Below are 25310 nucleotides of genomic sequence, written 5' to 3' on the forward strand. Positions count from 1 at the left end.
AATAGGAACCTGGGCGTTGATTTCGTCCAATTCCGAGAATATTTCTTTACTAGGATTTCTGAAACCAAAAACAGCAGAAAACAGCAACTGGCACTTCGGCATCTTGTTAATAGGTTAGTTCCAGAGAATGCACGAATATGACATAAAGTGTGCATAAAACATGTAGATAACATCAATAATGTGGCATGGAACATAAGAAATTATCGATACGTCGGAGACGTATCACCGGACACAACAAAAAGCGAGGCGAAGCGACGCGGCCCGACGCGTCAGCGGCACAGGAAAAATTCATCTCCCACTCCCGCTAAATCGCGCCCCTCCCGCCACATCGCGCCTATCCCGCCGCGCATTTCTGGCCTCCCAACACATTTCACCTCCTATCCCGCCGATTCATTTCTCCCTCCCGCCGCCACCCACCGCCGCTACCCTCTCCCCATCCATGGCACTGCCGACATCCCCCAAAAAGATGGCCAAGAAAGCGGCCAAGAAGCCGCCGGGCAATGAGACGAAAGGGGCGAAGGCGCCCTTTGCGAAGCCACGGAAGGCATCGGCTCCGAAGAAGAAGCCGGAAGGCTGGACCGATGATCAGTGGCATCAAGATTGTCTGCGCCGGAAGATGTCGACGGCGGAGCGGAAAGGACAGAGGGCGGCGCAATGTCGACGCGATGGGACATCATACAGACATCGGTGAACATGTTTCATGGGTTCCATCACGAGATCGATACCAGAGGCGAGAGCGGCGTCGACATCAGCCAAATGGTACGACTCTCTCTTAAATAATCTGCATCGCCTACATTTTGTTCGATGAAATGATTGCGTTCCCTTTGGTTAGTTTGACAAGGCCATGGATATGTACCGGAGGAACTCGGAAGGGCGTAAATCTTTCACGCTGATGCATTGCTATAGCAAGCTCAAACTGAATGAGAAATGGCGGTTGACGCGCCTGTCGTTGTCGAAGGGGAAATACGTCATTGATCTGGATGCGCCGTTGGCAACGTCGGCAGGGTGTCCTATCGGCAACAAGGCTGCCAAGGCCGCCTTGGCCGACGCTTCGTCGTTCGAGAAGACGCAGGCGTCGATCACGAAATGCCTCGTCGAGGTCTCCTCGACCATGCTCTCCCGCGACAAAAAAGCCAACGAAAGGTGGGCGGCGTTGCTCAAGAGGCAAGAGGAGAAGATAGAGCTCAAGAAACGCAGGGACGACATGTCCCTGCTGAGAGCGTCGACAGAAGGAATGTCTCCCCGGACGCGGGCGGCGCACAACTTCTTCAAAGGCCAGATCCTCGACGACATCGAAGCCAAAATGGCAGCGGCCGAGGCGGCGGCCCAGGCAGTGGCAGCAACCCCAACCCCGGAGCAAGAGCCGGCAGACACGTCTATGATAGCATCTGCTACTACACCTGCGTCGGCCTCTGCCTCGGCGTCGGCGACGAAGCAGATGGAGCATGCACATCGGGCAGATCGCGACGAGTTCATCGTGATCGACGGGCCTATATCGAGTCAGGATGCGTCGCCGTCGCCCAACCCCTTCTTTTAATTTAGCATGCACCACCGGTCTGTAATATGATCGTGCGCATAGTACTTTGATCACCGCTACTCTGATTGCAACGATTCGGCGGGAACGATCTTTTTTGAATGCAAAATATTTGAATTTCTGATTGGGGACGGTGTTTGGAGGACGCGGCTGGGGAGTGACGTCCCCCAAACACGACATGAACAAAACACGTCCCCCAAAAGTTCGATCCGGCGCCGTTTGGGGGATGGTTTGGGGAACGCGAATGGAGATGCTCTAAGAATCTATGTGTGCAGGCCCTCATTCACTAAGGAATACAATAATTAGCTACACATGGGCTGACAGTAGGGGGTGTTCTTTTCTCGTACTTAATCTTATATGTACACATGTGTGAGTTAGAATTTTTTTGAACATTAGTAATTGGCTGAGGAGGCGGGACCGATGAGGTGGCATATTCGCATGTTGAGAGAAATAAGTTAGTTGGGATGAAATTCTTAGTTATATAGGATTATTTGTGCTATGAGGTCACTAGCGAGCTCTCCCGCGAGATCAGTTACAATAGCACGGAGATTTTGCTACGATGTGTCCGGCGATATCTCTAGTGTATCTCTGGCGAGGTCTCCGGTGGGTCTCTAGCAAGGTCTACGTCCTACTAGTCTTTTCTATTTTATTACTAGGCGAGCGGGAGGTTTTTTGTTGCAACTCTCCTTTTATTTTAGTCGAATTAATTTTTGCTTCAATCAAGACGTTTTTCGCTGCGACAAAGCAAAATCACATATACAAGCAGCTCAGAGGCTCTAAGCCTTCAGAGGATTTCTAGCACTGTCAAGGGTGAATTTATGTACTACTATAAACTAGTAATAAATGCTATATTAAATTACTAAATGCAAAATTGTAAAATAAAGTACTAGATGAAAGAGTGGTGAACTTATGTTGTCCGATTGGGGACAGAAAATCAAACTTATGGTCTTAGGGCATCTCCAGCGGCGCGACGTATTTTAATGTCTGCGAGCATCCGTTTGCGTTGCGCTGTGGACGCAAAAATGATCATTTTTGTCCGCGCGTCCGTTTGCGTCTGGGATCTGCTCCAGCGGGGCGACGCATTTTTTTTTTCCTTTTTTCCCTCTTCTCTATTTAAACATAGTTTTAAATATAACATTTTGAAACATGATTTTACACAAACTAACACATAGTTTGGAACATGGTTTACACAAACTAACACATAGTTTGAACCATGGTGGACACAAAAAAATTTTTTAAGAAGCCAGTTGTGTTGATTTCCGTATGTTTGCTGCCAAGAAAGAACATTCGAGGGCACACCCAATCACCCAAACTGAAAAATCCAGCGGGAGGAGATGGTACCCTTGTTGGTTCTACCGATGAGGCGAACATCCAGAAACCTCCACTAGCGGCTTCAATTGGCCCGTAGCCAGATTCGCTGCAAAGAAAGAACACTCAACGTTCTAACTATCGGTGTCGGAGCCGGAGTCGTCGGTGTGGTAGTGTCTGCGGCAGGCTGTGTCGTCGAACACCTTGACGATCATCTCGCCGTCCCCCTCGTAGAGGAAGGTGAGCTAGCAGCCGGGCTCGAGGTCGAGGTCACGGGCGAACTTGTCCCACCCCGTGTGCATGTACATCTTGCCCTGCCCGTCGAAAAGGACCTCCACGGTCCAACGGCAGAAGTTGCAGCTGGCCTCCCGTAGCTGCAACTGCGCCGGCTCGACGCCGTCGACGAACTCGGCGAACTTGTCCGGTAGCCGCTTGATGGCGAGTGAGTCGTCGTCGATGCGGAGGAGGAACTCGAAGCAGCGCTCCTCCTGCGAGGACGAGGAGGGCGCATGCGACGACGAGCGTGGGGCCGTAGCTGCTCCACCACGGCGGCCCCTGCCCCGGCCACGGCGGCGCCCAGGGCCGCGGCCTCGACCGCCTCGCCGGCCACCAGGACCGGCCATGGACTTCCTCGCGGGCTTGGTTGCGTCGCAGGAACACCTAGGTGGCACTACGGTCGAGCTTTGTGGCGGCTAGGGTTTCTTTGGAGGAGTGCACTGGTGAAAAAACAGGCTTCGGGTGAGCCCCATAAGTCGCGATGCTGCAGGAACCGCGACTAATGGTACCTTTAGTCGCGGTTCGGGAGGCGAACCGCGACCAAAGGCCTGGGCCCGGGGCGCTCGGTGGCCAGCCGGTGCACGTGGGGGGCTTTAGTCGCGGTTGGCCAGGCCAACCGCGACTAAAGGTGCCCGAAGGCCTTTAGTCGCGGTTGGCCAGGCCAACCGGGACTAAAGCCCCTCCCCTATATATACCCACCCAGCAGCCAACACTTAGCCATTTGATGCCATTCTCTTCACAAGCTTCACAAGTGGGTGTTAGGTTTGCTTTTGGTTCCTCTTATGCACATAAGGTGTTTGATGAAATGCCCCAAGAGCATGAAACAAACATGATATGAAGTGTTGGAGCCACACTTGAGCTTTCTCATTTATTTTTTCCTCCTCGATCGCGGTTAGCAACTTGAACCTTTGATGTGTCGTTGATAAAATGTGCATGTGTGTGTAGTTCATTGTTTAATTTATATTGTTTGTAGCTAGTTAGTTTAACAAATGCATGATGGTTAATTATATATTTTATATTATAATAATGCAGATGAATCGACAATGGATGTACGGTAACCGACTCTCCGGTGAGTTCAGTGCGGGTTTGAAAGATTTCCTCGTAGTGGCTAATGCGAACAAGCAGGGGGGTTTTGTTATCTGTCCATGTGTTAAATGTAAGAATCAGAATGGTTACTCTTCCTCAAGAGATGTTCACATGCACCTGCTTCGGCACGGTTTCATGCCAAGCTATAATTGTTGGACCAAGCATGGAGAAAGAGGGGTTATAATGGAAGAAGATGAAGAAGGGGATGATTTCATCGATGAAAGCTATCTTGCTCATTTCGGTGATACTTTCATGGAGGATGCTGAAGGTGAAGGGGAAGGTGAAGGGGAAGGTGAAGAAGAGGCACGTGATGATGATCCCGTTGATGATCTTGGTCGGACCATTGCTGATGCACGGAGACGCTGCGAAACTGAAAAAGAGAGGGAGAATTTGGATCGCATGTTAGAGGATCACAGGAAGGCGCTGTACCCGGATGCGATGATGGTCCGAAAAAGCTGGGCTGCACACTGGATTTGCTGAGATGGAAGGCACGAGCAGGTGTAGCTGACTCGGCATTTGAAAACTTGCTGAAAATGTTGAAGAATATGTTTCCAAAGAATAACGAGTTGCCCGCCACTACGTACGAAGCAAAGAAGGTTGTCTCGCCCTCTAGGTTTAGAGGTTCTGAAGATACATGCATGCATCAACGACCGCATCCTCTACCGCGGTGAATACGAGAATTTGAATGAATGCCCGGTATGCACTGCATTGCGTTATAAGATCGAGGCGATGACCCCGGTGACGATGTTGAGGGCCGAAACCCGGGAAGAGGGTTCCCGCCAAGGTGATGTGGTATGCTCCTATAATACCACGGTTGAAACGTCCTGTTCGGGAACAAAGAGCATGCCAAGTTGTTGCGATGGCACAAAGAGGACCGTAAGTCGGACGGGGAGTTGAGACACCCCGCAGATGGAACGCAATGGAGAAAGATCGACAGAGAGTTCAAAGATTTTGCAGCTGACGCAAGGAACATAAGATTTCGTCTAAGTACGGATGGCATGAATCCTTTTGGAGTGACTAAGTCATACTCCTGCATACATGAAATTTGGAGTGACTAAGTCATACTCCTGCATATAGGAAATTTGGAGTGACTAAGTCATACTCCTGCATACATGAAATTTGGAGTGATTTAGTCATACTCCCGCCTAGGCGTATAATATGCATACTCGTAGTCTTCATAGCCGCCGCCGTTGTACCGGTAGTCGTCGCCTTCTAAGTTGCCGGCGTCATCGTCGCTGCCTGTCGTCGCCGTCGGTCGGCGGCGCTCGTGGCTCGAACCGAGGGTAGCGCAGGCGGGGGATATCGCCGGCCGTGATGTAGTCCATGACGCTCCGCAGTCCGGCCGTACCACCATAGCCGACGGCCGGCTCGGGTGGAAGTTTCCGGAGGCGGACCGTCCTCCTCATACTCCGGCGAGCGCCCTCTCACGCCGATTGATGAAGAAGGCGTCCCAAGTATGCTGGTTATCGGGATGCCGGCGGGATTCATCCGCTCGCTCCGGCGTGAGGTCGAGGTAGTAGTGGTTCGTGATGGCCGCCCGGCGCGCAGCACCCCGAGGGACGGGAGGGACCGGCACGCCGCCGGCGCTTAGGCTCCAGCCCGGCAGGGACGCGGTAGCCCGGAGGGCAAGGGTAGTTCGAGGCGCAAAGCTCCTCCACCTGCCGGTAGGTTAGAGTGGGTGCGGTGGAAGCCATGAGAGAGTGATGAGAGATTGTAGAGATGTGATGCTGGCCAAGCCGGGCTACCTATATGTAGTGACAAATGGCGGGAAAAATGGGAGCGGGAAGACAGGAGGCGGGAAGAAAGAGGCGGGGAGAAAGTGGCGGGAAGAAATTGGCGGGAAAAAATTGGCGGGAAGAAAGAGGCCGGAAGAAATTGGCGGGAAACAATTGGCGGGAAGAAATAGGCAGGAAAACAGGGAAGAAATGGCGGGAAGACGAGGAGGGAAGAGGGGGTCGGCGGAAAGAGGAGGGAAGAGGGGGCCAACGAACTTTTGAATTGAATTAGTTTTATTTTTATGAATTTTTGATAATTTGTATTTTTAAATTTTTGAATTGAATTAGTTTTATTTTTCTGAATTTTTTGATATATTATTTGTATTTTTAAGATTTTGAATTGAATTAGTTTTATTTTTATGAATTTTTTGATATATTATTTGTATTTTTAAGATTTTGAATTGAATTAGTTTTATTTTTATGAATTTTTTGATATATTATATGTATTTTAAACATTTTGAATTGAATTAGTTTTATTTTTATGAATTTTTTGATATATTATATGTATTTTTAACATATTGAATTGAATTAGTTTTATTTTTCTTAATTTTTTGATATATTATTTGTATTTTTAACATATTGAAATGAATTAGTTTTATTTTTCTGATTTTTTTGATATATAATTTGTATTTTTAAAATTTTGAATTGAATTAGTTTTATTTTTCTGATTTTTTTGATATATTATTTGTATTTTTCACATTTAGAAATGAATTCGTTTTATTTTTCTCGAATTTGTTGATATATTATTTTGTATTTTTCACATTAAGAAATGAATTAGTTTTACTTTAGTATTTTACAAATGGAAATAATTTCGAAAAAAGGCTTTAGTCGCGGTTGGCTCCGGCCAACCGCGACTAAAGCTCATTTCCAGCGGGAACCGCAAAATGGGGCGAAAATTGGGCTTCAGTCGCGGTTGGTGTGGCCAACCGCGACTAAAGGGTAGCCTTTAGTCGCGGTTGGCCACACCAATCGCGACTAAAGCCCCTCCCTATAAATTCCCTCGCCGCCCCGCGGGCGCATCAGTTCTTCCTCGCCTCTCCGTCTCTCTGCCGATCTCTTCCTCCGCCCACCATCTCGTCCGCCTCGCCATCGCCCTCGCCCTCGCCCCCTCGCGCCGTCGTCGTCGCCGTCGCCCTCGCCCCCTCGCGCCGTCGTCGTCGTCTTCCCCGTCGCCGTACGTCCTCGCGCGCCCGTGTACTGTGTCACGTCGCGCCGCGCCGCCCGTCGTCGCGCTGCGGCCGCCCCCTCGCGTCGCCCGTCGTCGTGCTGCGGCCGCGCCGCCCTCGCCCGCCGCCGGCCCGCACCTCCGCGCGCCGCCTAGCCCGCGCCGCCGCGCGCCGTACGTTACAGAGAAGACGAAGAACAGAGAGAAGAACAGAGAGAAGACGAACAGAAAAAAATAACAAATTTTTTGACTTAATCAAATTTGACTTAATAAAAATTGACTTAATAAAAATAACAAAATTGACTTAATAAAAAATGAACTAAAATTTTGACTTAATAAAATTTGACTTAATAAATTTTTTGACTTAATAAAAAATTTGGACTTAATAAAAATTGACTTAATAAAAAATGAACTAAAATTTCACTTTGAAGATTTATGCTTTTTAGACTTTGTTTTATATTTGATGGAGTATTATATAGTTGTTATACTACCTCTATTCATAAAAATGTAACGCCGTCAATGCGCCAACGCGCCAACGCCAACGCGCTCGTCCCGCTTCCCTCTCCGTGACGCCGTTAAAAAAAAACCTTTAATCGCCGCCAACGCGCTCGTCCTCGCCTCCCTCTTCCGCGACACCCTCTCCCACCCCTTCCTCGCCCCCTCCTTTTGCCACCGCCCTTTCGCCACCGCCACCGGTCTCTCGGTCACTTTTAAAATAAGTTAACTAAAGTTTTTCACTTTTAAAATAACAAAAATAACTTAACCACCGCGCGTATACCGAGGGTTATGTGTCCTCGCCACCGCCACCGCCCTTTCGCCACCGCCCTTTCGCCAGTGCCACCGGTCTCTCGGTCACGCGGTCACTGCGTCCCCCCTCTCGCCTCCCTCGTCGCCCTCTCTCTTTATATGTAGAAGAGATGTGATAATGCATATACACAATTAATTTGTTTTTACTACATGTTTTCAGGACTCGACATATGGCGGACGATAGAGCTGACCCGATTATGGACAACTATGATCCGGACGCTGAAGACCATATGTTCGGCATCATAAAAGGCGATATTCCATATGTGCCGACCGGAGAAGAAGAAGATGATATCTCTTCTTATCTCGAACCTTGAGGGTGAAGATGAAGGGCGCCGTCAGCTAGCGAGATGATGCCGAAGAAACGTCGATAAACGACGATCTTCAATTGGAAGTAGCAACCACCTCCGGCGCCGAGGTATATATATATACATATTGAGCGTCTGGTGATACAAACTAACTGATTTGAATAAATGTGTGTGTACTAACGTGCGCGACTCTCTTTCTTATTTTAGCCCTCGGCCGGATCGTCGAAAAAATCGAGTACGTCGTCAAAGCGTGGCGCAACCAAGACGATGAAACCAAACGAAACATGCACCATCGATGTTGTCGATGAACAAACCGGCAGAGCACGGAGCCCAAGCAAGAACGCCACCAAGTTTGTCAGCCAATGCGGAGCCGTTGTTAGAGACAACGTCTCGATCACCGTCCAGGAGTGGAATGAGCCAAAGAAGGCACGTCTTGGTTTCACTTTTGTCGATAAGAGAACAAAAAAGATTGCTTCAAGAAGCTTATGGAACATTTCGTTCTACCTCCGGAATACCGCGAGATACGATGAGGCGGGTAACAAGATTCAGGAAAACAAGGAGAGGTGCAAGCTAGTCAAACAGTTCAGCTCTTTCTAGGATGGCCAACGCATTCCGGAAATACAAGCAAAATCTAGCCCATGACTTTGTCAAGCCGGGCAAGACTCCGGATTTCAAAGGACAATATGAGAAACTGGAACATGATTGGCCAGAATTTGTGAAGCAAAAGAAATCGGAGCAGTTCCTTGAAATATCGAAAAAAATAAGGAGAATGCGGCCAAGAAGGAGTACAATCATATCATGGGGCCAGGAGGGTATCGCTTTTGGCAGCCTAAGTGGGAGAAGATGGAGAACGAGCTGAGGGCGCGAGGAATCCGTCCAGTGTACGGAGGGATGGGACCCAAGGGCCAAAAGCCGGTGGTACGGGCATGGGGGATCGCTGAACCCGGAGACAGGGGAGTGTGTTTATCAGGGCAAAATAATTACACCCACCCAAAAGCTTATTGAGGCAATGAGGGAAGCTCAAGAGGGGAGGATCAGGTTCAACAGAGAGAACGACGCCCTGACAAAAGCCCTCGGGAATCCTGAACACGGAGGACGTATACGAGGCATGGGGCCCATTCCGTGGAAAGTAGGGTTCCCCCATAACGATGACCCGTACGGTTACAGAAGCCGTAAGAGAAAGATGGATCGGGATGCAGATGTTGTGGCGAAGTTGGTAACGGAAATGGATGTGATGAAGAAAACCGTGAGTGTACTAGTCGCCGAAAGAGATGCAGCTCGGGCGCAGCATGCTGAAGATCATCCAATGGATCTCGGAAGCCAGCAGCGGAGAAGAAGCAGCGTGGCTTCCACGGAGGCCTCACCGGCTGGTGCACCGACGATCGAAATTACTGCACCGGAGCCTCTGGTGGTCGAAATTACTGCACCGGAGCCTCCTCGCTACCCCGTGGACGATATAAAGGAGATGAAAGCATGTCATCTCGTATTATCCTATCGGGAACATGTCCATGAAGGTAGCCATCGGCAGTGCTTTACCACCTGGAGCACTCCACCACAACAACCCCATTCAAGATGGCTATGCTCGTGTGACGGTGGAGGAGATAGTCCAAGGGTTTGAGGACCTGGACATTGACATTGCTACACCTGAAGGGGTGAAAAGACTTGGAGATGTCAAGCGCCAGCTCATTCTATGGCAGTAAGAAATTTATCAAGTTTCCAGGCGAGGCGCCAACAAGTCCACCCCCGTACGGTGGTGGTGGTGGCGGTGGCGGTGACGGTGGCGGTGGCGGTGGCGGTGACGGTGGCGGTGGCGGTGGTGGTGGTGGTGCTTCACCTAATACACCTCATTCACGTCGGCCGACGCCGCCCCCGATCCTCGTCCGGCGGGTGATCGGACACCGGTACCGCCCCCAATCCACCTCCGGCGAAGAAGCAGAAGCAGTCCTGGGTTATTAACCCGGACCCTTATGTACCTAATAAAACAAAGATACCAGAGCCATCACTCGAAGCCTCTCATCCCGAGGCCTTGGGAACTTAGTGTCGAGGAAAATGCAGCGGCCGTGGCTGCTCAGCATGAGAAATGGAAGGAGGAGTGCAAGAAGAAAAGAGAGGGCGAGCCCAAGCCAGTATTTTCTGACAAGCAAAAGCAGTGGGCTAAGTCATTTTTGAACACACCGTCCCAAGCCGCGAAGAATCTGCCTGACGACTATTTACGTGAACTTCGTAGGCAAGCACTCGCGTTCAAGAACAGGAACCAAGAGTTGGCGGAGAAGAAAGCCTTGGAGGACGAGGCCGAGACAAAATTAGAAAGGGGGAAAGAAGTTGCCCAGCTCGGGGAACAAAGTAAACAATCGATCGCCCCGCTCATAGTGCAAGCCGCCGGTCCGGATGCCCCCGATATCATAGCAGCTGCGGCAGCACATGGATTGACCGTAACGAGTGCCGGAGAACAAGCGGCCGACTTAGGTATCACTCTTCGTGCACTCGTTAGGCCTTGATGAGGCGCCAATGAAGGACGTAGTATTTACATATGTGAAGAATGGCCCTCTCATCGAGCCTCGCGCAGGAAGAGGATCTACCTCGACAAATGAAAGGTCTGCTAAATTGGTACAAGGGTTACATAAAACATAAAAACGCCAAAGACTATATCTATGCGGAAGTTAGATATGAGCATCACTTCAAACATTACTGGGTACAAATTCCTCTGAGTGAATTGTTCCAGCTGTTCAATCTGCGCGACCTCGACAAATCTATCATCAGCTGCTACGTTCTGTAAGTGATTTATTAATTTCTACCCCATCTCGTTCATTGCCTGCACTATATATATATATATATATATATATATATATTGTCCTAACTATCTTGTTGTGTACGCTATTATGCGTAATGAAGAAGCGGGAAATGCGAATAAGGAACATCCATGATGTTGGGTTCATTGACCCACACATCGTTAATTCACATGTGTTAGAACACCACCCCGCCGACGTGGAGGATGAGCTCGTGGCGGTTTATTAGAAAACAACAACAGTAAAAGTGATATTCTATTTCCTTACCATTTTGGGTGAGTGTTTCTGTCTTGAGCACATTCTCTTTTGTTTACTCCATGCATGGTATGTGGCTAATCGATGAGTTATGCATGATCTGTGCATGTATCGTGTCCGCAGGTTCCACCGGATTCTTATGGTAATTCAAGTTCAGACCTCCTCGGCTCTCGTCCACGACTCTCTCGAATATGGATCCGGCGCTTTGGGCCGACATGAGAAAAATGATGCAAAAGTAATTATTTTCATTCATTTGCGCTCTATATCGATCGGCCTATTTCGTTCATCATTTCCTAATATCAAGTAACTAATTAATAACTCTCTTGTTTATTTAATTTTCTTTGCCTCGTAGGGTTTGGAGACGGTTCGTAGATACCAAGGTCGGTGAATTCAAAAAAGAGCTACATTTTAAAATGGCAGTGCGGACGACCGGGGATATTCAGCCACCGGGGACCAATCTATGTGGATACTATGTTTGTGAGAGGATCCGGAGATACCGCAATGAGCGGGACCGAAGTGTGAGAACAACATCCCGAGGAATAACCTCCGAAAGACGCTTAGTCCGAAGCTCGCTTCCGACCACTTCAAGAGGAACTAGCTGGATGGTTGGCGAGGGAAGTCATCGATCCTAGAGGAGAACACTATTACGATGACGTAGAACTTTATATGCACCAGAATTTGTAACTAACTTGTTCAAAATTGTATATGGTCATCCGATATTGAATATATATTGTATATTCCTCTTGAATTCTTTTTGGTTCTAATTTCAAATTTGTTTGAAATTGTACATTCATATATGCATGTATGTAGTACCGTAGAATATGTGAAACTCCTTCAAAATTAAAACCCAAAAGAAATAAAATAATACAAATTAAAAAGAAACCAGATTTAGGGGGAGGGGGCTAAACCCTAAACCCTGCGGAGGCCTTTAGTCGCGGTTGGCCGAAGAACCGCGACTAAAGGTCCTCCGCCCTGGCGCTCGCCTGCGGCCCACGTGGACGGGCCTTTAGTCGCGGTTCGTAAGGAACCTCGACTAAAGGGGGGGGGGGGGCTTTAGTCGCGCTACTTTGGTCGCGGTTGCGCAACCGCGACTAATGGCAGTTGCGAACCGCGACCAAAGCCCCTTTTTCCACCAGTGGTGGATGTGGAAGAAGAACGCGCGCCCCCTTTATATAGGCCGGCGGCATGCGGTGGCAGCGGAACGCGTGGCGTCGCCATTAACGTGGTTGGCGGAGGTGGGCGGCCGCTCGGCAGCCGAGGCATCGTCGCCATTAACGTGGCGCAGAGTGCCGAAGCGACGCAGCTTTGCAGTCGCTGGCGCGTTTGAGAAGACGCATCGACGCAGGGTCGCTGCCAGGCGGGCCCGCCGAAACGTCCGCCAGACGCGAGCGTTTCCGGACGTCCGCAGAGACGCATCCGAGGCGCATATTTAGGCCAGATTTGCGTCTCCGCGGACGGCCCGTTCACTTTGCGTCGCCCCGCTGGAATAGGCCCCAGACATATTTCCGGTCACGGCGGACGAAAACGGTACGTCGCGGCGCTGGAGATGCCCTTTTGTTATGTACTTTTCTTGGGATGTTGCGTATAATGCACGGTCTTCAGTATACTTATATAGGCCGAACTCCTTTTGGTTACGTCGCTAGTCCAACAGGTTCTAGGATTGGAACGAGAATCGACGCCGACTCTGGTCAAGTGAAAGATTCAGCCAGAAATTCGTCCGTATCCGTTTTGTTTCCGCCTTTCCGGATCCGACTCCACGGGACGGGGCATGCAGGGGTCCTCCACAAATATATATACAGCGCCAAATCGATAGCCATCTCTCTTGTGTTTCCTTTTGCTATTGCTACGTCTTTCCGCCCTAGCTCTTCCCGAACCGATAGCCATCCGCATGGCGACGAAGGGAGCGGGCGCCAACCCGGTCGATCGCAGGCGACGCGCATACGACATGATGGACTCCGCCTTCCCCGAGCGCGGCTACGCTCTGCGGTGGTGCGAGCAGGCGCAGGAGATGTACAAGGCCGACGGCGACATGAAGGAGGCGCGCCTCCTCTTGCGCAGCGCCCTCGGATGCAGTAGGGTCGCCGACGACTACGCCTCCGTCTACAAAGCGTGGATCGCCATGGAGCTGCACGACGGCAACGTCGAAGCCGCCAGGGGCCTGTTCCACGAGTGGGGCAGCCGCATATACGCCGGCGAGGACGACAGCGGCGTCGACTTCTGGTGCATGTTCATCAACTTCGAGGTTTGGAACGGAGGCGCCGACCGTGCGCGAGCTGTCGCCAGGGTGGCCGCGGAGACCTGCCCCAGCGATCCCACCATCTACGCCAAGAGCCTCAAGGTGGAGGTGCTCTTCAGGCACGGCGACCGCGTGCTCGCCCACAATCTCAACAACTTCGCCATGGATGTCGACTGCAAGGATTGGGTGGCGCATTACCAGGTGCGAGCGTTCCACCACAACGATAACGACAACTGCAAGGCCAAGCGGCTCGGCGGCGGCTTCTTCTTGGACAGGATGTGCCGCGGCGTCAGGCGGCTCGTGCGACGACTTGGGTACCGGCCGCTTCATGCAGCATCTACGACAATATGCCTCTCCGTGTAGATCATTGATCCATGCCTTGGCCCTTGCCAAGGCTGCTTTGTAATTTTCAAAGTTTCTGTCTTGTAAAGGTACAAATTTGTAAACACTAAACAGTGGTGTAATTTGACGCCAATGGTGATCACTTTAGCATCGATGCTACATCTGGTTCATAATATCTACTGTACTTTATTGTTTTGTGTTCTTGTTTAAGCTTACCAGGACTCGCTGTGCGCTACGATTGATGCCTTCCTTTTTTTTTCTTGGTTATGTTTGACTTTCCAAGTTCAGATCTGCACTACGGGAAAATCAGGCTCTGCCGTGCAACCTATCAATGCCGTGAGCCGCCGCACGGCAAAGAAATCATTGCCGTGCGCAGCAAGCAGCACGCACGGCAACGACACTCCGCACGGCAAAATCTGAGAGCAGCGCACGATAATGAAGGCAAGCACGGCAAAGACAGAAACGGCGCACGGCAAAGAATCTCATCACGGCAAAGTACAAAGAAAGCTCACGGCAAAGAAAGGAAGACGGCAAAGTCCCTACATGCCACACGGCAAAGAAACAATGCACGGCAAAGGCCTTGGGCATTGCCGTGGCTCGCCCCTTTGCCGTGCGGACAGGTTACTTGCACGGCAAAGGCACCTTTGCCGTGCTTTCCCTTCTTTGCCGTGCGCTAATATAATTTTTTTTTGTTTTTCTTTCTATTTTATTTCATCTAATACTTATATTTATTTGTTAATTAGTTTTTCTTTTTGATGACTATTTATTAGACAATGTGCAATACAAAATTACTCTCCATGTTCATCCCTCACGGTTTCGGAGCAACCCGCGGTTCGGAAAATCTCCTAAGTGTTATCGCCCAACGGTGAGGAAGGTCACACCGGGGAGCTACTTTTGCACCATTAGACCTTGCACCACACTTTCACACATATCATAGGTCCACATGCAAGATTTGGTGGGGTTCCGGTGCTCCGGCGGTCGTTCTCCCCCTCCCCCCCCCAAAACAGCGGAACGTGTGCCCCGGCGGGTCTACCCCTAGATTTCTCCGCGCGAGGGTGCACCAATGTACCTTTTCATTCTTTTAGGTTTGTTTAGGACATATACACATGGAGAACCAAGATTGGGACCCTTTGGCACATATACCCGCAGCTAGAGCCATTGTCACACGATCGAGGGTGTGACTGATCTACTGGTTAGGGTTAGGTGTAGGGTTAGGGCTAGGGTTTACGGGGTAGGGCTAGGGTTTAGGTTAAAGGTAAATATTTATGGTTAGGTATAGGTTTAGGGTTTAGGGTTAGGGTTTATGATGCATGGTTCTGCAGCTCCGGTGTCGTGGTTTAGGGGTTTAGAGGGGTTTAGGGCTCGAAGCCTCCCCAGTTTAGGGTTTAGGGTTTAGGGGAGCTACTTTTGCACCATTACACCTTGCACCACACTTTGACACATAGCATAGGCCCACATGCAAGATTTGGTGGGGTTCCGGTGCTTCGGCGGTCGTTCTCCCCCTCCCCCCAAAACAGCGGTATGCGTGCCCCGGCGGGTCTACCCCCCTAGATTTCTCCGCGCGAGGGTGCACAAATGTACTTTTTCATTCTTTTAGGTTTGTTTAGGACATATACACATGGAGAACCAAGATTGGGACCCTTTGGCACATACACCCGCAGCTCGAGCCATTATCACACGATCGACGGTGTGCTCGATCTACTAGTTAGGGTTCGGCGTAGGGTTAGGGCTAGGGTCTAGGGTTTAGGGGAGCTACTTTTTCACCATTACACCTTGCACCACACTTTGACATATAGCATAGGCCCACATGCAAGATTTGGTGGGGTTCCGGTGCTCCGGCGGTCATTCTCCCCCTCCTCACCCCAAAACAGCGGAACGTGTGCCCCGGCGGGTCTACCCCCCTAGATTTCTCCGCGCGAGGGTGCACCAATGTACCTTTTCATTCTTTTAGGTTTGTTTAGGACATATACACATGGAGAACCAAGATTGGGACCCTTTGGCACATACACCCGCAGCTCGAGCCATTATCACACGATCGACGGTGTGCCTGATCTACTGGTTAGGGTTCGGCGTAGGGTTAGGGCTAGGGTCTAGGGTTTAGAGGAGCTACTTTTGCACCATTACACCTTGCACCACACTTTGACACATAACATAGGCCCACATGCAAGATTTGGTGGGGTTCCGGTGCTCCGGCGGTCGTTCTCCCCCTCCTCCCCCCAAAACAGCGGTATGCATGTCCCGGCGGGTCTACCCCCCTAGATTTCTCTGCGCGAGGGTGCACCAATATACTTTTTCATTCTTTTAGGTTTGTTTAGGACATATACACATGGAGAACCAAGATTGGGACCCTTTGGCACATACACCCGCAGCTAGAGCCATTGTCACACGATCGAGGGTGTGCCTGATCTACTGGGTACGGTTTGACGTAGGGTTAGGGCTAGGGTCTAGGGTTTAGGGGAGCTACTTTTTCACCATTACACCTTGCACCACACTTTTACACATAGCATAGGCCCACATGCAAGATTTGGTGGGGTTCCGGTGTTCCGGCGGTCGTTCTCCCCTCCTCCCCCAAAACAAGCGGAACGTGTGCCCCGGCGGGTCTACCCCCCTAGATTTCTCCGTGCGAGGGTGCAACAATGTACATTTTCATTGTTTTAGGTTTGTTTAGGACATATACACATGGAGAACCAAGATTGGGACCCTTTGGCACATACACCCGCAGCTCGAGCCATTATCACACGATCGACGGTGTGCCTGATCTACTGGTTAGGGTTCGGCGTAGGGTTAGCGCTAGGGTCTAGGGTTTAGGGGAGCTACTTTTGCACCATTACACCTTGCACCACACTTTGACACATAGCATAGGCCCACATGCAAGATTTGGTGGGGTTCCGGTGCTCCGGCGGTCGTTCTCCCCCTCCTCCCCCAAAACAGCGGTATGCGTGCCCCGGCGGGTCTACCCCCCTAGATTTCTCCGCGCGAGGGTGCACCAATGTACTTTTTCATTCTTTAAGGTTTGTTTAGGACATATACACATGGAGAACCAAGATGCTCTGCATGCATACAGGAGTGATGTAAAGAGTTTCAAGAAAGGCCGTGTTGTCCGTGGCCCGAAGCCAATTATGAAGACCGGAACGGAAATCAAGGCCGAGTTAGATGCTCTTCAGCCTAGCCCTGATGGGAATGGTTTCTTGGGATATGGGGAGACACACCAATGGACTCACAAGCCGTGCTTATGGAAGCTCCCATACTTTGAGTTTCTCGAGCTCCCGCATAACATTGATGTAATGCACACTGATGTCTACGCCCCCTCCTTTTCCTGTAGACAGTGTTGGGCCTCCAAGAGCAGAGGTTTGTAGAACAGCAGGAAGTTTTCCCTTAAGTGGATCACCCAAGGTTTATCGAACTCAGGGAGGAAGAAGTCAAAGATATCCCTCTCATGCAACCCTGCAACCACAAAGCTAGAAGTCTCTTGTGTCCCCAACACACCTAATACAATAGGTGCACTAGTTCGGCGAAGAGATAGTGAAATACAGGTGGTATGAATATATATGAGCAGTGGCACCGCGTAAAAGTGCTTTGCCCGAGACAATGAACAAGCGGTAGTAACGCAGCAGTAGTAACACAAGTAAAACAATAAACAAGCAGCGATAGCAGTATTTAGGAGCAAGGCCTAGGGATTACACCTTCACTAGTGGACACTCTCAACATTGATCACATAACAGAATAGATAAATGCATACTCTACACTCTCTTGTTGGATGATGAACACATTGCGTAGGATTACACGAACCCTCAATGCCGGAGTTAACAAGCTCCACAATTCAATGTTCATATTTAAATAACCTTAGAGTGCACGATAGATCAACACAACTAAACCAAGTACTAACATAGCATGCACACTGTCACCTTCACGCTATGAAAGGAGGCATAGATCACATCAATACTATCATAGCAATAGTTAACTTCATAATCTACAAGAGATCATAATCATAGCCTACACCAAGTACTAACACGGATGCACACACTGTCACCATTACACCGTGCAGGAGGAATAAAACTACTTTAATAACATCACTGGAGTAACACATAGATAAATTGTGATACAAAACACATTGCAATCATAAAGAGATATAAATAAGCACTTCACTATGCCATTCAACAGTGAATAAGTATTCTGTGAAATATAGCCTAAGAGACCCACACGGTGCACACACTGTCACCTTTACACACGTGGGACAAGGAGTCTCCGGAGATCACATAAGTAAAATTCACTTGACTAGCATAACGACATCTAGATTACAAGCATCATCATATGAATCTCAATCATGTAAGGCAGCTCATGAGATTATTGTATTGAAGTACATAGGAGAGAGATGAACCACATAGCTACCGGTACAGCCCCGAGCCTCGATGGAGAACTACTCCCTCCTCATGGGAGACAAGCAGCGTTGATGGAGATGGCGGTGGTGTCGATGGAGGAGCCTTCCGGGGGCACTTCCCCGTCCCGGCGGCGTGCCGGAACAGAGACTCCTGTCCCCCAGATCTTGGCTTCGCGATGGCGGCGGCTCTGGAAGGTTTCTCGTACCGTGGCTTTTTCGTATCGAAGATTTAGGTCAGGGACCTTTATATAGGCGAAGAGGCGGAGTCAGAGGAGGTACGAGGCGGTGACACCATAAGGCGGCGCGGCCAGGGCCTGGGAAGCGCCGGCCTATCATCTGGGGCCCCTGTGGCCCCCCTCTGGAGACTCTCGGGTGTTCTGGATGCTTCCGGGGATTCTAAGATCTTCGGCGTTGATTTCGTCCGATTCCGAGAATATTTCTTTACTAGGATTTCGAAACCAAAAACAGCAGTAAAACAGCAATCGGCCTTTCAAGCATCTCGTCAATAGGTTAGTTCCGGAAAACGCATAATAATGACATAAAGTATGCATAAAACATGTAGATATCATCAATAATGTGGCATGGAACATAAGAAATTATCGATACGTCGGAGACGTATCAGCATCCCCAAGCTTAGTTCCTGCTCGTCCCGAGCAGGTAAACGATAACAAAGATAATTTCTGGAGTGACATGCCATCATAACCTTGATCATACTATTGTAAGCATATGTAATGAATGCAGCGATCAAAACAATGGTAATGACATGAGTAAACAACTGAATCATAAAGCAAAGACTTTTCATGAATAGTACTTTCAAGACAAGCATCAATAAGTCTTGCATAAGAGTTAACTCATAAAGCAATAAATTCATAGTAAAGGTATTGAAGCAACACAAAGGAAGATTAAGTTTCAGCGGTTGCTTTCAACTTATAACATGTATATCTCATGGATAGTTGTCAATGCAAAGTAATATAACAAGTGCAATATGCAAGTATGTAGGAATCAATGCACAAGTTCACACAAGTGTTTGCTTCTTGAGATGGAGAGAAATAGGTGAACTGACTCAACATAAAAGTAAAAGAAAGGTCCTTCAAAGAGGAAAGCATCAATTGCTATATTTGTGCTAGAGCTTTTATTTTGAAAACATGAAACAATTTTGTCAACGGTAGTAATAAAGCATATGTATCATGTAAATTATATCTTACAAGTTGCAAGCCTCATGCATAGTGTACTAATAGTGCCCGCACCTTGTCCTAATTAGCTTGGATTAACATGGATTATCATTGCATGACATATGTTTTAACCAAGTGTCACAGTGAGGTACCTCCATGCCGCATGTACAAAGGTCTAAGGAGAAAGCTCGCATTTTGGATTTCTCGCTTTTGATTATTCTCAACTTAGACATCCATACCGGGACAACATGGACAACGGATAATGGACTCCTCTTTAATGCATAAGCATGTGGCAACAATTATTATTCTCATATGAGATTGAGGATATATGTCCAAAACTGAAACTTCCACCATGAATCATGGCTTTAGTTAGCGGCCCAATGTTCTTCTCTAACAATATGTATGCTCCAACCATTAAGGTGGTAGATCTCTCTTACTTCGTGACAAGACGGACATGCATAGCAACTCACATGATATTCAACAAAGAATAGTTGATGGCGTCCCCAGAAACATGGTTATCGCACAACAAGCAACTTAATAAGAGATAAAGTGCATAAGTACATATTCAATACCACAATAGTTTTTAAGCTATTTGTCCCATGAGCTATATATTGTAAAGGTGAATGGTGGAATTTTAAAGGTAGCACTCAAGCAATTTACTTTGGAATGGCGGAGAAATACCATGTAGTAGGTAGGTATGGTGGACACAAATGGCATAGTGGTTGGCTCAAGGATTTTGGATGCATGAGAAGTATTCCCTCTCGATACAAGGTTTAGGCTAGCAAGGTTATTTGAAACAAACACAAGGATGAACCGGTGCAGCAAAACTCACATAAAAGACATATTGTAAACATTATAAGAATCTACACTGTCTTCCTTGTTGTTCAAAACTCAATACTAGAAATTATCTAGACTTTAGAGAAACCAAATATGCAAACCAAATTAGCAAGCTCTAGGTGTTTCTTCATTAATGGGTGCAAAGTATATGATGCAAGAGCTTAATCATGAGCACAACAATTTCCAAGTATTAAATTATTCAAGACATTTTAGAATTACTACATGTAGCATTTTCCAATTCCAACCATATAACAATTTAACGAAGAAGAAACTTCGCCATGAATACTATGAGTAAAGCCTAAGGACATACTTGTCCATATGCAACAGCGGAGCATGTCTCTCTCCCATACAGTGAATGCTAGGATCCATTTATTCAAGCAAAAACAAAAACAAAAACAAACCGACGCTCCAAGCAAAGCACATAAGATGTGACGGAATAAAAATATAGTTTCAGGGGAGGAACCTGATAATGTTGTCGATGAAGAAGGGGATGCCTTGGGCATCCCCAAGCTTAGATGCTTGAGTCTTCTTGAAATATGCAGGGATGAACCACCGGGGCATCCCCAAGCTTAGAGCTTTCACTCTTCTTGATCATAGTATATCATCCTCCTCTCTTGACCCTTGAAAACTTCCTCCACACCAAACTCGAAACAAACTCATTAGAGGGTTAGTGCATAATCAAAAACTCACATGTTCAGAGGTGACACAATCATTCTTAACACTTTTGGACATTTCCCAAAGCTACTGGAAGGTAATGGAACAAAGAAATCCACCCAACACAGCGAAAGAAGCAATGCGAAATAAAAGGCAGAATCTGTCAAAACAGAACAGTCCGTAAAGACGAATTTTAAAATGGCACCAGACTTGCTCAGATGAAAATGCCCAAATTGAATGAAAGTTGCGTACACATCTGAGGATCAAACACGTAAATTGGCAGATTTTTCTGAGTTACCTACAGAGAGGCAGGTCGAAATTCGTGACAGACAGAAATCTGTTTCTGCGCAGTAATCCAAATCTAGTATGAACCTTGCTATCAACGACTTTACTTGGCACAACAAAACACAAAACTAAGATAAGGAGAGGTTGCTACAGTAGTAAACAACTTCCAAGACACAAATATAAAACAAAGTACTGTAGCAAAATAAACACATGGGTTATCTCCCAAGAAGTTCTTTCTTTATAGCCATTAAGATGGGCTCAGCAGTTTTAATGATGCACTTGCAAGAAATAGTATTTGAAGCAAAAGAGAGCATCAAGAAGCAAATCCAAAACATATTTAAGTCTAACATGCTTCCTATGCATAGGAATCTTGTAAATAAACAAGTTCATGAGGAGCAAAGTAACAAGCATAGGAAGATAGATCAAGTGTAGCTTCAAAAATTTCAGCACATAGATAGGCATTTTAGTAACATGAAAATTTCTACAACCATATTTTCCTCTCTCATAATAACTTTCAGAGGCATCATGAACAAATTCAACAATATAAGTATCACATAAAGCATTCTTATTCACATGCATAAAAGTATCATTACTCTCCACATAAGCATAATCAATTTTATTAGATGTAGTGGGAGCAAATTCAACATAGTAGCTATCATTATTATTATCATCATCAAATATAGGAGGCATATTGTAATCATAATTAAACTTATCCTCCATAGTAGGCGGCACCAAAAGACCAATATCATTAATATCATCATAAATAGGAGGCAAAGTATCATCAAAGTAAATTTTCTCCTCAATACTTGAGGGACTAAAAATATCATGCTCATCAAAGCCAGCTTCCCCAAGCTTAGGATTTTCCATATCATTAGCAACAATGGTGTTCAAAGCGTTCATACTAATATGTTCCATAGGTTTTTTAATTTTCGCATCAAACCATCCATGTCTTAAATCAGGAAATAGAATAAGAAGCTCATTGTTGTCCATTATGCCTAACTAGTGTAAACAAGAAACAAAAAGATGCAATTGCAGGATCTAAAGGGAATAGCTTCGAGCAAACACACAACGGCGCCAGAAAAGTACTTTACCTGGGACCGGAGTATGAGTGCCTTTTACCTTTCCTCCCCGGCAACGGCGCCAGAAAATAGCTTGATGTCTACGCCCCCTCCTTTTCCTGTAGACAGTGTTGGGCCTCCAAGAGCAGAGGTTTTTAGAACAGCAGCAAGTTTTCCCTTAAGTGGATCACCCAAGGTTTATCGAACTCAGGGAGGAAGAAGTCAAAGATATCCCTCTCATGCAACCCTGCAACCACAAAGCAAGAAGTCTCTTGTGTCCCCAACACACCTAATACAATAGGTGCACTAGTTCGGCGAAGAGATAGTGAAATACAGGTGGTATGAATATATATGAGCAGTGGCACCAGAAAAGTGCTTTGCCCAGGACAGTAAACAAGCAGTAGTAACGCAGCAGTAGTAACACAGTAAAATAGTAAACAAGCAGCGATAGCAGTATTTAGGAGCAAGGCCTAGGGATTACACCTTCACTAGTGGACACTCTCATCATTGATCACATAACAGAATAGATAAATGCATACTCTACACTCTCTTGTTGGATGATGAACACATTGCGTAGGATTACACGAACCCTCAATGCCAGAGTTAACAAGCTCCACAATTCAATGTTCATATTTAAATAACCTTAGAGTGCACGATAGATCAACACAACTAAACCAAGTACTAACATACACTACAAGAGAATTGGCATGTAGAGACACTATTTTGGTCCCGTAGAGACACTTAAATTGCTCCTACATAGTTATAGAGGCACTTTCTATATTGTCTCAGAACTGTCACTACGGGCAGTGTCTCTACGTGGTAAGGACAATAGTAATAATGTCTCTACATTTTAGAAGACATAAAAGAGGCATTATATTGTGTCTCTAGAGTAAATAAATGAGAAGAAACCATGTGAAAAGTGATACTCGAACTCATGATCTTAGTGATTAAGACTTATTCCATTAACCATCTCACCCTTTCACAAGTATATGTTGATACTTGGAACAAATTTCTAATTAGTATTATCCACCATGACCCAAACATAGAACAAATGTCTCTAGAGAACAAGCAAAATGCCTCAAACATTGTCTCTAGATAAAAATTAAAGACATAGAACGAAGTGTCTCACGGGTTGCCTCTTGATAACTTATTTGTGACACTTTGGAGTGTCTCATTAGTTGTCTATAGAATGAAAACTGCAACCCCTTAAAGAAATGTCTCAACTAATGTCTCTACATATGAGACTATTTCTGAAGTGTCTCAAAAAGTGCCACTACAACATGCAAAGTGTCTTAATGTGATTTTTAAAGAGGCGAAGTAGGAAGTGTCTCTAGTAAAATGTCTCTATGGAAGGTTTTTCTTGTAGTGATAGCATGCACACTGTCACCTTCACGCTATGAAAGGAGGCATAGATCACATCAATACTATCATAAGAATAGTTAACTTCATAATCTACAAGAGATCATAATCATAGCCTACACCAAGTACTAACACGGATGCACACACTGTCACCATTACACCGTGCAGGAGGAATAAAACTACTTTAATAACATCACTAGAGTAACACGTAGATAAATTGTGATACAAAACACATTGCAATCATAAAGAGATATAAATAAGCACTTCACTATGCCATTCAACAGTGAATAAGTATTCTGTGAAATATAGCCTAAGAGACCCACACGGTGCACACACTCGTCACCTTTACACACGTGGGACAAGGAGTCTCCGGAGATCACATAAGTAAAATTCACTTGACTAGCATAACGACATCTAGATTACAAGCATCATCATATGAATCTCAATCATGTAAGGCAGCTCATGAGATTATTGTATTGAAGTACATAGGAGAGAGATGAACCACATAGCTATCGGTACAGCCCCGAGCCTCGATGGAGAACTACTCCCTCCTCATGGGAGACAGCAGCGTTGATGGAGATGGCGGTGGTGTCGATGGAGGAGCCTTCCGGGGGCACTTCCCCGTCCCGGCGGCGTGCCGGAACAGAGACTCCGTCCCCCGGATCTTGGCTTCGCGATGGCGGCGGCTCTGGAAGGTTTCTCGTACCGTGGCTTTTTCGTATCGAAGATTTAGGTCAGGGACCTTTATATAGGCGAAGAGGCGGAGTCGGAGGAGGTACGAGGCGGTGACACCATAAGGCGGCGCGGCCAGGGCCTGGGCCGCGCCGGCCTATCATCTGGGGCCCCTGTGGCCCCCCTCTGGTGACTCTCGGGTGTTCTGGATGCTTCCGGGGATTCTAAGATCTTCGGCGTTGATTTCGTCCGATTCCGAGAATATTTCTTTACTAGGATTTCTGAAACCAAAAACAGCAGAAAACAGCAACTGGCCTTTCGGCATCTCGTCAATAGGTTAGTTCCGGAAAACGCATAATAATGACATAAAGTATGCATAAAACATGTAGATATCATCAATAATGTGGCATGGAACATAAGAAATTATCGATACGTCGGAGACGTATCACACACCGAGAAGAATATCAGTGAAGCCATTTGGAGCACGATTGTGGACACTGAGAAGACGAAGGATAACATAAAGGCTCGAATTGATCAAGAAATGTGGTGCGATAGGCCGGAGTTGAACATGCAGCCACCTAATGGTGCCAAAAAAAATTGGACTAAGCCACACGCTCCGTTCTGCCTCACAAAGGCCCAAAAAAGGGAGGTCTTCCAATGGATGAAGGACTCCTTGTTTTCCCCGACGGGTTCGCGACCAAGCTGGATGAGGGCCTCGAACATTGAAACGTTGCGAGTACAAGGACTGAAGAGTCATGACTACCACATATGTCTTGAGCGGATAATGCCGATGATGATTCGAGGCTATGTCCCTGAGAAGACTTGGCGAGTGCTAGCGAGGTTGAGTTTTTTCTTCCGCCAGATTTGTGCTAGGGAGTTAGACACTAAAGTGATTGAGAAGCTGGATGAAGAGCCACCCGTGTTACTTTGCGGTCTAGAGAATATCTTTCCTCCAGGGTTCTTTAATCTGATGCAACACATGATTCTGCACCTCGCGGAGGAGTGCTTAAAGGGGGGCCC

The sequence above is a fragment of the Lolium rigidum genome, chromosome 1 (assembly GCF_022539505.1).
Source record: "Lolium rigidum isolate FL_2022 chromosome 1, APGP_CSIRO_Lrig_0.1, whole genome shotgun sequence".
Classification (NCBI taxonomy): Eukaryota; Viridiplantae; Streptophyta; class Magnoliopsida; order Poales; family Poaceae; genus Lolium; species Lolium rigidum.